Raw genomic sequence first — 11,821 nt, 5'->3', positions numbered from 1 at the left:
AAAAGAAAACATAGAAAAACAACATAGAATGCCCACCCCAACTCACGCCCCGACCAAACCAAAATAGAGACATAAAAAAGTATGGCAGGCTCTGACAGGCTAATTTACATAATTTGAGTCAATTGGAGGTGTACCTTTGGATGTATTTCAAGGCCGACCTTCAAACTCATTTGCCTCTTTGCTTGACATCATGGGAAAATCAAAAGAAATCAGCCAAGACCTCAGAAAAACAATTGTAGACCTCCACAAGTCTGGTTCATGCTTGGGAGCAATTTCCAAACGCCTGAAGGTACCATGTTTATCTGTACAAACAATAGTACGCAAGTATAAACACCATGGGACCACGCAGCCGTCATACCACTCAGGAAGGAGACGCACTCTGTCTCCTAAAGATGAACGGACTTCGGTGCGAAAAGTGCAAATCAATCCCAGAACAACAGCAAAGGACCTTGTGAAGATGCTGGAGGAAACCGATACAAACGTATCTATATCCACAGTAAAACAAGTCCTACATCGTCATAACCTGAAAGGCCGCTCAGCAAGGAAGAAGCCACTGCTCCAAAACCGCCATAAAAAAGCCAGACTACGGTTTGCAACTGCACATTTTTTATTATTTTTATTTTACCTTTATTTAACTAGGCAAGTCAGTTAAGAACACATTCTTATTTTCAATGATGGCCTAGGAACAGTGGGTTAACCTGTTAACCTTGCCTGTTCAGGGGCAGAACGACAGATTTGTACCTTGTCAGCTTGGGGGTTTGAACTTGCAACCTTCCGGTTACTAGTCCAACGCTCTAACTACTAGGCTACCCTGCCGCCACATGGGGACAAAGATCATACTTTTTGGAGAAATGTCCTCTGGTCTGAAACAGAACTGTTTGGCCATCATGACCATCGTTATGTTTGGAGGAAAAAGGGGGAGGCTTGCACGCCGAAGAACACCATCCCAACCGTGAAGCACGGGGGTGGCAGCATCATGTTGTGGGAGTGCTTTGCTGCAGGAGGGACTGGTGCACTTCACAAAATAGATGGCACCATGAGAAAGGAAAATTATGTGGATATATTGAAGCAACATCTCAAGACATCAGTCAGGAAGTTATAGCTTGGTAGCAAATGGATCTTCCAAATGGACAATGACCCCAAGCATACTTGCAAAATGGAATAAGGACAACAAAGTCAAGGTATTGGAGTGGCCATTGCAAAGCCCTGATCTCAATCCTATAGAAAATTTGTGGGCAGAACTGAACAAGTGTGTGCGAGCAAGGAGGCCTACAAACCTGATTCAGTTACACCAGCTCTGTCAGGAGGAATGGGTCAAAATTCACACAACTTATTGTGGGAAGCTTGTGGAAGGCTACCCGAAACGTTTGACCCAAGTTAAACAATTTAAAAGCAATGCTACCTCTGACAATGCCTGGTGTAGAGGTCCTGGATGGCAGGAAGCTAGGCCCCAGTGATGTACTGAGCTGTAGGCATTACCCTTGTAGTGCCTTGGGGTCGGAGGCCGAGCAGTTGCCATACCAGGCAGTGATGCTCTCGATGGTGCAGCTGTAGAACTTTGAGGATCTGAGGACCCGTGCAAATCTTTTCAGTCTCCTGAGTGGGAATAGGTTGTCGTGCCCACTTCACGACTGTCTTGGTGTGCTTGGACCATGATAGTTTGTTGGTGATGTGGACACTAAGGAACTTGAAGCTCTCAACCTGTTCCACTACAGCCCCATCAATGAGAATGTGGGCGGGCTAGGTGCTCCTATTCCTGTTGTCCACAATCATCTACTTTATCTTGATCACTTTGAGGGAGAGGATGTTGTCCTGGCACCACACGGCCAGGTCTCTGACCTCCTCCCTATAGGCTGTCTCATCGTTGTCGGTGATCAGGCCTACGACTGTTGTGTCATCAGCTAACTTAATAATGGTGTTGGAGTCGTGCCTGGCCATGCAGTCATATGCAGAACATATTTCATTCTGTGCTAGCAACACAGTCCTGTAGCTTAGCATCTGCTTCATCTGACCACTTTTTTATTGACCAAGTCACTGGTGCTTCCTGCTTTAGTTTTTGCTGGTAAGCAGGAATAAGGAGGATAGAATTATGGTCAGATTTGCCACATGAAGGGCGAGGGAGAGCTTTGTATGCGTCTCTGTGTGTGGAATAATTGTGGTCTAGAGTGTTTTCCCCTCTGTTTGCACATTTAACATGATGGCAGAAATGAGGTAAAACGGATTTAAGTTTCCCCGGCCACTAGGAGAGCCACCTCTGGATGAGCGTTTTCCTGTTTGCTTATGGCCGTATACAGCTCATTGAGTGCGGTCTTAGTGCCAGCATCGGTTTGTGGTGGTAAATAGACAGCTACGAAGAATATAGATGAAAACTCTTGGTAAATAGTGTGGTCTACAGCTTATTTTGAGATACTCTATCACAGGCAAGCAAAACCTTGAGACATCCTTAGATATCAGCACCAGCTGTTGTTTACAAACATACATAGACCACCACCCCTTGTCTTACCAGAGGCTACTGTTCTATCCTGCTGATACGGTGTATAACCCGCCAGCTGTATATTATTCATGTCGTCATTCAGCCACAACTCGGTGAAACATAAGATTTTACAGTTTTTAACCTTTTTGGGATAGGGGGCAGCATTTTCACTTTTGGATGAATAGCGTGCCCAGAGTGAACTGCCTCCTGCCCTATCCCAGATGCTAATATATGCATATCATTATTAGTATTGGATAGAAAAAACTGAAGTTTCTAAACTGTTTGAATGATGTCTGTGAGTATAACATAACTCACATGGCAGGTGAAAATCCAACCAGGAAGTGGGACATCTGAGGTTTGTAGTTTTTCCTCGCTTGGACTACCGAATCCACATTGAGATATGGATAAAGTTGCACTTCCTACGGCTTCCACTAGATATCAACCGTCTTTAGAAACTTGAATGAGGATACTACTATAAAGAAGGGGCTCATGAGACCTGTTTGAGTCAGTGGTCTGGCAGAGTGCCTTGGTCTCATGACGCGCGCTCCCGACAGAGTTCCCGAAGGAATTCTCCAGTTGGAACATTATTGATGTTTTATGCTAAAAACATCCTAAAGATTGATTCCACACATTGTTTGATATGTTTCTAAAGGACTGGAATGGAACTTTTTGAGTTTTTGTCTGGACGAAGTGCCTGCGCCTAATGAAGATGGATTACTGGGCTGAACACGCTAACAACAAGTGGCTATTTGAACATAAATGATGGACTTTATGGAACAAATCAGTCAATTATTGTCGACCTGGGATTCTTGAGAGTGCCTTCTGATGAAGATCATCAAAGGTAAGTGAATATTCATGGTTCAATTTCTAACTTCTGTTGACTCCAAAATGGTGGATATTCCTCTGGCTGTTTTGGGTTCTGAGCGCCGTTCTCAGATGATGCTTTTTCCATAAAGTTTTTTTGAATTTTGACACAGCGGATGCATTAACCTCTAGCGTCGAGCAATCATAGCCTCAAGCTCATTACCATAACGCAACGTTTCCTATTCATGAAAATCGCAAATTAAATTAAATAAATATATTGAAACACAAGCTTAGCCTTTTGTTAACAACACTGTCATCTCAGATGTTTAAAATATGATTTAACCAAAGCTACACAAGCATTTGTGTAAGAGTATTGATAGCCTAGCATAGCATTAAGCCTAGCATTCAGCAGGCAACATTTTCACAAAAACAAGAAAAGCATTCAAATAAAATAATTTACCTTTGAAGAACTTCGAATGTTTTCAATGACGAGACTCTCAGTTAGATAGCAAATATTCATTTTTTCCAAAAATATTATTTGTGTAAGAGAAATAGCTCCGTTTTGTTCATCACGTTTGGCTAAGAAAAAAAAAGAAAATGCAGTCACTTATAACGGCAAACTTTTCCCCAAATTAGCTCCATAATATCGACAGAAACATGGCAAACGTTGTTTAGAATCAATCCTCAAGGTGTTTTTCACATATCTATTCGATAATCTATCAGTGGTGGCAGCTGGCTTCTCATCAGAAGAAAACGGAAAAATACTGCAGCTGGAGATTACGCAATAAATGCGACGGAGGACACCAAGCGACCACCTGGTAAATGTAGTCTCTTATGGTCAATCTTCCAATGATATGCCTACAAATACGTCACAATGCTGCAGACACCATGGGGAAAACGTGGAAAAGGTAAGCTTGACTCCTAGCTCCTCCACAGCCATATAAGGAGTCATTGCCATGAGGCGGTTTCAAAAAATGCGGCACTTCCTGATTGTATTTTTATCTGGGTTTTTCTGTAACATCAGTTCTGTGGCACTCACAGACAATATCTTTGCAATTTTGGAAACGTCAGAGTGTTTTCTTTCCAAAGCTGTCAATTATATGCATAGTCGAGCATCTTTTCGTGACAAAATATCTTGTTTAAAACGGGAACGTTTTTCATCCAAAAATTAAAAGAGCGCCCCCTATATCGAAGAAGTTAAGGAGAAGTCTATCTTTTATCAATGTTTATTATGAGTATTTCTGCAAAATCACAGGATGTTTTGGAATCAAAACATTACTGCACGTAACGCACCAATGTAAATATGCACATTATCGAACAAAACATACATGTATTGTGTAACATGATGTCCTATGAGTGTCATCTGATGAAGATCATCAAAGGTTAGTGATTAATTTTATCTATATTTCTGCTTTTTGTGACTCCTATCTTCGTCTGGAAAAATGGCTGTGTTTTTTTGACTTGGCTATGATCTAACATAATCATAAGTTGTGCTTTCGCTGTAAAGCATTTTTGAAATCGGACACGATGGGTAGATTAACAACAGATTTGTCTTTCATTTGCTGTATTGGACTTGTTTGTAACAGTATTTTTATTGGAATTTCACAATTTTCACCCATATTAAGAGATACAACAACAGAGACAAAGCACACAGAAGAAAAACAAGAAAAACAGCACCCACTTACACATGTCTACGCGCATATATAGTGCCTTGCGAAAGTAATCGGCCCCCTTGAACTTTGCGACCTTTTGCCACATTTCAGGCTTCAAACATAAAGATATAAAAATTTATTTTTTTTGTGAAGAATCAACAACAAGTGGGACACAATCATGAAGTGGGACGACATTTATTGGATATTTCAAACTTTTTTAACAAATCAAAAACTGAAAAATTGGGCGTGCAAAATTATTCAGCCCCCTTAAGTTAATACTTTGTAGCGCCACCTTTTGCTGCGATTACAGCTGTAAGTCGCTTGAGGTATGTCTCTATCAGTTTTGCACATCGAGAGACTGAATTTTCCCCCCCATTCCTCCTTGCAAAACAGCTCGAGCTCAGTCAGGTTGGATGGAGAGCATTTGTGAACAGCAGTTTTCAGTTCTTTCCACAGATTCTCGATTGGATTCAGGTCTGGACTTTGACTTGGCCATTCTAACACCTGGATATGTTTATTTTTGAACCATTCCATTGTAGATTTTGCTTTATGTTTTGGATCATTGTCTTGTTGGAAGACAAATCTCCGTCCCAGTCTCAGGTCTTTTGCAGACTCCATCAGGTTTTCTTCCAGAATGGTCCTGTATTTGGCTCCATCCATCTTCCCATCAATTTTAACCATCTTCCCTGTCCCTGCTGAAGAAAAGCCGGCCCAAACCATGATGCTGCCATCACCATGTTTGACAGTGGGGATGGTGTGTTCAGGGTGATGAGCTGTGTTGCTTTTACGCCAAACATAACGTTTTGCATTGTTGCCAAAAAGTTCAATTTTGGTTTCATCTGACCAAAGCACCTTCTTCCACATGTTTGGTGTGTCTCCCAGGTGGCTTGTGGCAAACTTTAAACAACCATTTTTATGGATATCTTTAAGAAATGGCTTTCTTCTTGCCACTCTTCCATAAAGGCCAGATTTGTGCAATATACGACGGATTGTTGTCCTATGGACAGAGTCTCCCACCTCAGCTGTAGATCTCTGCAGTTCATCCAGAGTGATCATGGGCCTCTTGGCTGCATCTCTGATCAGTCTTCTCCTTGTATGAGCTGAAAGTTTAGACGGACGGCCAAGTCTTGGTAGATTTGCAGTGGTCTGATACTCCTTCCATTTCAATATTATCGCTTGCACAGTGCTCCTTGGGATGTTTAAAGCTTGGGAAATCTTTTTGTATCCAAATCCGGCTTTAAACTTCTTCACAACAGTATCTCGGACCTGCCTGGTGTGTTCCTTGTTCTTCATGATGCTCTCTGCGCTTTTAACGGACCTCTGAGACTATCACAGTGCAGGTGCATTTATACGGAGACTTGATTACACACAGGTGGATTGTATTTATCATCATTAGTCATTTAGGTCAACATTGGATCATTCAGAGATCCTCACTGAACTTCTGGAGAGAGTTTGCTGCACTGAAAGTAAAGGGGCTGAATAATTTTGCTCGCCCAATTTTTCAGTTTTTCATTTGTTAAAAAAGTTTGAAATATCCAATAAATGTCGTTCCACTTCATGATTGTGTCCCACTTGTTGTTGATTCTTCACAAAAAAATACAGTTTTATATATTTATGTTTGAAGCCTGAAATGTGGCAAAAGGTTGCAAAGTTCAAGGGGGCAAATACTTTCGCAAGGCACTGTATATACACATATATACACATACACACACATACATATACCCATGCATATACACACACATACGCATACATACGCGCACGCACACACACACACCCATACATACGTACACCATTTTCCTCTTCCCGCTCGGTGCTTCTCTCACCCCATCACCATCATTGCGTCTCTCAATACATACATTTTAAACAAACTTACAAACAGAAATTAAACAAAAAGGCTCAGTTTAAACCAAGAGGTTAGGTTCCACACATGGAACGTACAGTGTAGTTCTGAAATACATAGATCCCCGCCATTCTAAGAGAATCCTTGCAGCATAATAGCTGATACCTCAGGTTCTAGGTCATTTAGATAAGGTTCCCATAATTTGTAGAACTGGTCTGTTTTAGAATGCAATGTACATGTCAGATATTCCAGAGGCACCCATTCAAATAGTATCTTATGCCAATCTTTAATAGAAGGAACCTTATCACTAATCCACTGTAAAAGGATGTTTTTCCTCGCTGCGAAGGTAAGGATGTTGTAAAGCCTCCTTTTACCCACAGAAGTAACATGCCTACTAGGGAGACCTAACAGTAAAGAAACTCGGTCCAATTCTAGATCAACCCCTAGGATCTTTTCAATTTCTTGCAGAACACCAGACCAGTATCTTTGTATTTTGGTACATGACCATAAACAATGTGTTAGGGTGCCTGTATCAGTTTTGCATTCAAGACACTGAGGGGAAGAGGAAGTGGGGCTAAAAGCATGTCTGCGATTTGGGGATATATGCAATCTGTGTATTATTCTTAATTGGATTGCTCTAGTACGATTACATATAGATATTGTTTTTGCAGTATTGGACTTGTTAATGTGTGAAAGTTACATATTTCTAAAAAATATTTTCGAATTTCGCGTGCTGCCTTTTCGCCAGGGGAACCCCTGCCCTAGAAAGGTTAATGTCCCGTTGGTAGGATATACGTGCTTGTAGTTCGTCTATTTTATTATCCAATGATTGTATGTTGGCTAACAGGACTGATGGTAAAGGAAAATTACCCACTCACCTCCAGATCCTTACAAGGCCCCGACCATCGCCCTCGATATCGCCGTCTCTTTCTCCTGCGAATGATGTTTCACAACATTACTTAACTGCCACTGTTGTGGTCCTTCTGTAGCTCAGTTGGTAGAGCATGGCGCTTGTAACGCCAGGGTAGTGGGTTTGATTCCCGGGACCACCCATACGTAGAATGTATGCACACATGACTGTAAGTCGCTTTGGATAAAAGCGTCTGCTAAATGGCATATATTATTATTATTATTATAAGAATAATTTGAGAATAACTTGTATATTGTAATATGAAACTCTACTTACCAGTGATCGTGCCCTCCTCCTCTAGGCCTACTTTTGTTTCACAGGTCTCAAGGGGTGGAGAGCTGGATTCTTTCACAGGCCTGGTAGGTAAGGTACAGCATCTGAAGAACCTTAGACTGGAATACTGAAACAAAGTTAACTAAGATTCTTAAAGGTGCTTCGCATATTGTTTTGCATAGTAATGTCTAAATATGTCTAATATACTTGGCGCTAATAGTGGAATGTTAGTGTTTCACAACATTACTTAACTGCCACTGTTGTGATTGGCTAAGATATTTGCCTAAGATTTATATAATCTTTTAACTTTTATTTTACTTTGCTGTCCATGTCAAGTACATGCCATAGGCTTCCAATAAAAATGGAGTTAATGGACAAATGGGGGGAGGAAATCATCACAACAGCAGCTAATAGATGTATACATCTATGAATGTATTGCAAAAACACGCGGGATTGACAGGGCAGGATGCCACTTGCGTTTGACACAGTGAGATGCGCGAGGTGAGTAGCAGCCTTGCTCGCAGGATACCTAGCTAGTACAAACTTGTAAAACCAGCTAATGTTAGCTAATGTTAGCAGACGTAACGTCTGGCGTTAGAAGCGAAATGGACTTACCTTGTTTCCTATGTGCCATATCACTAGAATTAACTCGAATGCACCATTAAACAAACCTGTGATGAACGCTAAAGTGTTCAGCTAGATAGCTCGTTAGCATACCCATCTACCCTGCTAGTGAGTGTTTTGCAGCTTCTGGAATGACACTCCAGCATTTGCATCATTGCATTGACGAAGCATGCCCCGTTACCACTGAAATCATTTAGCCAGATATAATTTTGAGTGTGCACAGCGGTGAAAAAAAAAAAAAAAACAAGCTGGAGCACAGACCTCACATCCATACGAGAATGGAACCACAAAGACTGTATGGTTTAGAAACTGATAGAAGTTCAACTGCCTGCATCAGTCCCCCTGCCAGACGGTGGCTCCCGATATCCTGATCAACAGCTCCACCTCTGGTCGCATCCAGTAAAACTCCATTGACATGCGCAAACTAAGCCAGATGTGAAGAAGGGTTTGAAAGCAGCGCATGGAAACCGCGATGTGAATATCAAATAGGTAGGTACCAATGGCTCAGCATCAGGACCAGAGTGAGCCTAGTTTGGAATGGGCGCACCCTCTAAAACTTCGCTGGAAACCTCAGCATGTGAACGGGATTTGAGGAGGAATTACCTACTGTAGAATGTCAGCCCTGAAGAAGGTAACATCATTTTTGATAATCTACCCCTCATGTCATAGTTATACCCTATTCGAAAAGTCTAAAGGTGTCGGATTAGCAACGTTGGCAGCACATGGATTTCAGTGTGTTTGAATAGTCAGTGATTTTAGCATAGTGATAGTTTAAGTGTTCAGTTTGGAAATGGGTGGGTCTCAGCATCTTACTTCCAAATACATTTTTTGTTCTGTATGGCTGATCAGTCTTATGTAATATCCACTGTTTAAGAATTTTGATAGATGATTTTGGTAGGAAAGATCATTCATTACTTTTTAGTTACCTGCAATTATTAATTCCCCCCCTGCATCTTTCCTAGAAAGATTATCATTGGAATGATTTTGCACTGTGGTGCACCTGACATGCTTTTGTACACAAACCCACCACTGTTCTCTCTGGCTGCTACTGCATACATGCACAACTTTGCCCCGGAGGAGAAGAGTGAGAGATGGGACCTTTCTAGGCAAAAAAAATGATTTTTTTTTTTAAATGGAAGAAATGTATCTTTCACAGTGCATCTCATCTCACACACTTCTGTGTGTAGCCGGCAGACATGCAATGTGCTGCTGCTATCTGTCTGTGTGGACTATGTTCAGTGGAAGCAGTGGTGGTGGTTAGTAGTGGGTACCGCTTGCCTTTTGCATGCTTTGAAGGGAGAGCTCGGTTCAGCTAGGGAAGGGAGGCAGGCAGCCGTGTTTGAATAGTCAGTTTCTCTGTCTGTGAGGAGCTGGGAGGAAACCTGGGTAAACATGTTATGTAATGATCGGGTGTTGAGGACACTGTGAGAGAAGCCAAGTATTCAACAAGACTATCTGGGACAATAATAATCAACTAGTACACTGTGCATTTATTTATTTGTGGCCAAAGAGCAATAGCAGCAAGACTAGATGTATTCCCGTGGAGGGTGTGTAGAGTCTGTGAATTAGGGTACATCACTTGGGCTGCGGCTGGCGTACTGGAAATGCATACAGTATGATGTGCTATTGTCAGGTATGATGATGAGTCAAAGGCCACAGTAGTTAGGATTCACAATTTGCAGATGCAATGATTGATGCCAAACAAAAATGCTGTTATTGTGTGCCAAATTGGGTTTTTGAACACCACGGGAAGAAATGCCGGAAAATTCCTGGGACACATTGGCACAGTACAATCAATTATCTGGTTGCACAGAGACCACATATAGGCTAGTGGTTGACTGAGTTCCCACTGGGCTCAGATGTCAGTTCAACGTCTAGTTTTGATTTACATTGGTTGAGTTGTCAACTTATGTGAATTCAATGTGAAAGGAACCAAACATGTCTGGATCATTGGATTTAGTTAAAAATGTGGATGAAAAAAACATGTAATTCCCTTATGTTGATGACCTTTTGCATATCAGTTTACCACATTGATTCAACAACATCATATTGAATTATTTTGTTGAACTGATGTGGAAACAACATTGATTCAACCAGTTTTTTCCCGGTAGGTTGTAAATATTCCACAAACATCATAGGTGTTTTTATTTAACTCGGCAAGTCAGTTATGAACAAATTCTTATTTACAATTATTAACTGCCTTGTTCAGGGGCAGAACAATAGGTTTTTACCTTGTCAACTCGTGGATTAAATCTAGCAACCTTTAGGTTACTGGCCCAACACTCTAACCACTAGGCTACCTGCCACCCCCTAAAAAGGTGAACATTGTAATTTGCATGTAATTTCTCCTAAAAGCTGAATGGCTGGCACATTGCGATCCCTCAAATCTCATATTTCCTAAACAGTTCAAATACGCTACGCCTTGCCTCTTCAATAATACAAAAGAGATTGTCTGTATTTTTAGCCCATAGTTCCCAACGCCTCTTTCTTCAATGACAACCAGCTGCGCGGCAGAAACTTTGTGGTAGATTCCTGTGTGTTTCTCTATGGACAAGGAAGAGAGAGGGTCGCTACAGTTGCAACATGGAAACTGCATGTCTTACCATGTGGAAGCAAGCTGAGGGCACATCAATTGCAAAGTGTTCTGTGTTCATTTATTATGCATGCATGTGTGAGAGATAGTGTTTTGGCAAAGCCCTGTCGTGACAGCCAGGAGGAAAGCAGTGTGTAATGAAATGAATTGAATGGAAGAAGGGGCCGGACCTGGCGTCAAATGAGCAGGGAGTTATCAAGATTGGCAACTATAAATGATTAGTATGTGTTTGTGTGGTATTGTACGTGTGTGTGTGTGCGTTCGTGTGTGTGTCAGGGCTCAATTCAGAATTGAATTGAGAATTCCTCATGAATTCCAATGAAATGATTGCATTTTAATTTAATTTTAATATAAGTAGTTAACAGGATACAGAATTGCAATTCGAATTTGCATGAAAGGAAATAGAATTGATATCAGTGAAATTCAATGAAATGTAAATGTCTCTTCTAATCTAGATTAGGTGTAGTCTATACAAAGATTCATCTTGTACATTAAACATCATGTCATGTATGCAGAAAGTATTCAGACTCCTTGACCTTTCCAACATTTTGTTGAATTACAACCTTATTCTGAAATGTATAACTTTTTTAAACTCATCAATCTACACACAATACCCCATTATGAAAAAGTGAAAACAGGTTTTTAGAAATGT

General features: G+C 41.1%; 1 long non-coding RNA gene across 1 annotated transcript; it reads right to left on the bottom strand.

Annotated features, from left to right (window-relative positions):
- Positions 1-3,736: 3,736 nt before the first annotated feature.
- On the bottom strand, positions 3,737-8,968 carry LOC118368447 (uncharacterized). The gene is made up of 3 exons (XR_008093143.1): positions 7,956-8,968; positions 7,648-7,702; positions 3,737-3,856 (listed from the first exon to the last, which is right to left on the bottom strand). It is a non-coding gene; the product is annotated as an uncharacterized LOC118368447 (long non-coding RNA).
- Positions 8,969-11,821: the final 2,853 nt, after the last annotated feature.

The sequence above is a fragment of the Oncorhynchus keta genome, chromosome 35 (genome assembly GCF_023373465.1).
Source record: "Oncorhynchus keta strain PuntledgeMale-10-30-2019 chromosome 35, Oket_V2, whole genome shotgun sequence".
Classification (NCBI taxonomy): domain Eukaryota; kingdom Metazoa; phylum Chordata; class Actinopteri; order Salmoniformes; family Salmonidae; genus Oncorhynchus; species Oncorhynchus keta.
The sequence above is the reverse complement of the archived record's forward strand: the minus strand, read 5'-3'. Positions and strand labels throughout refer to the sequence as shown.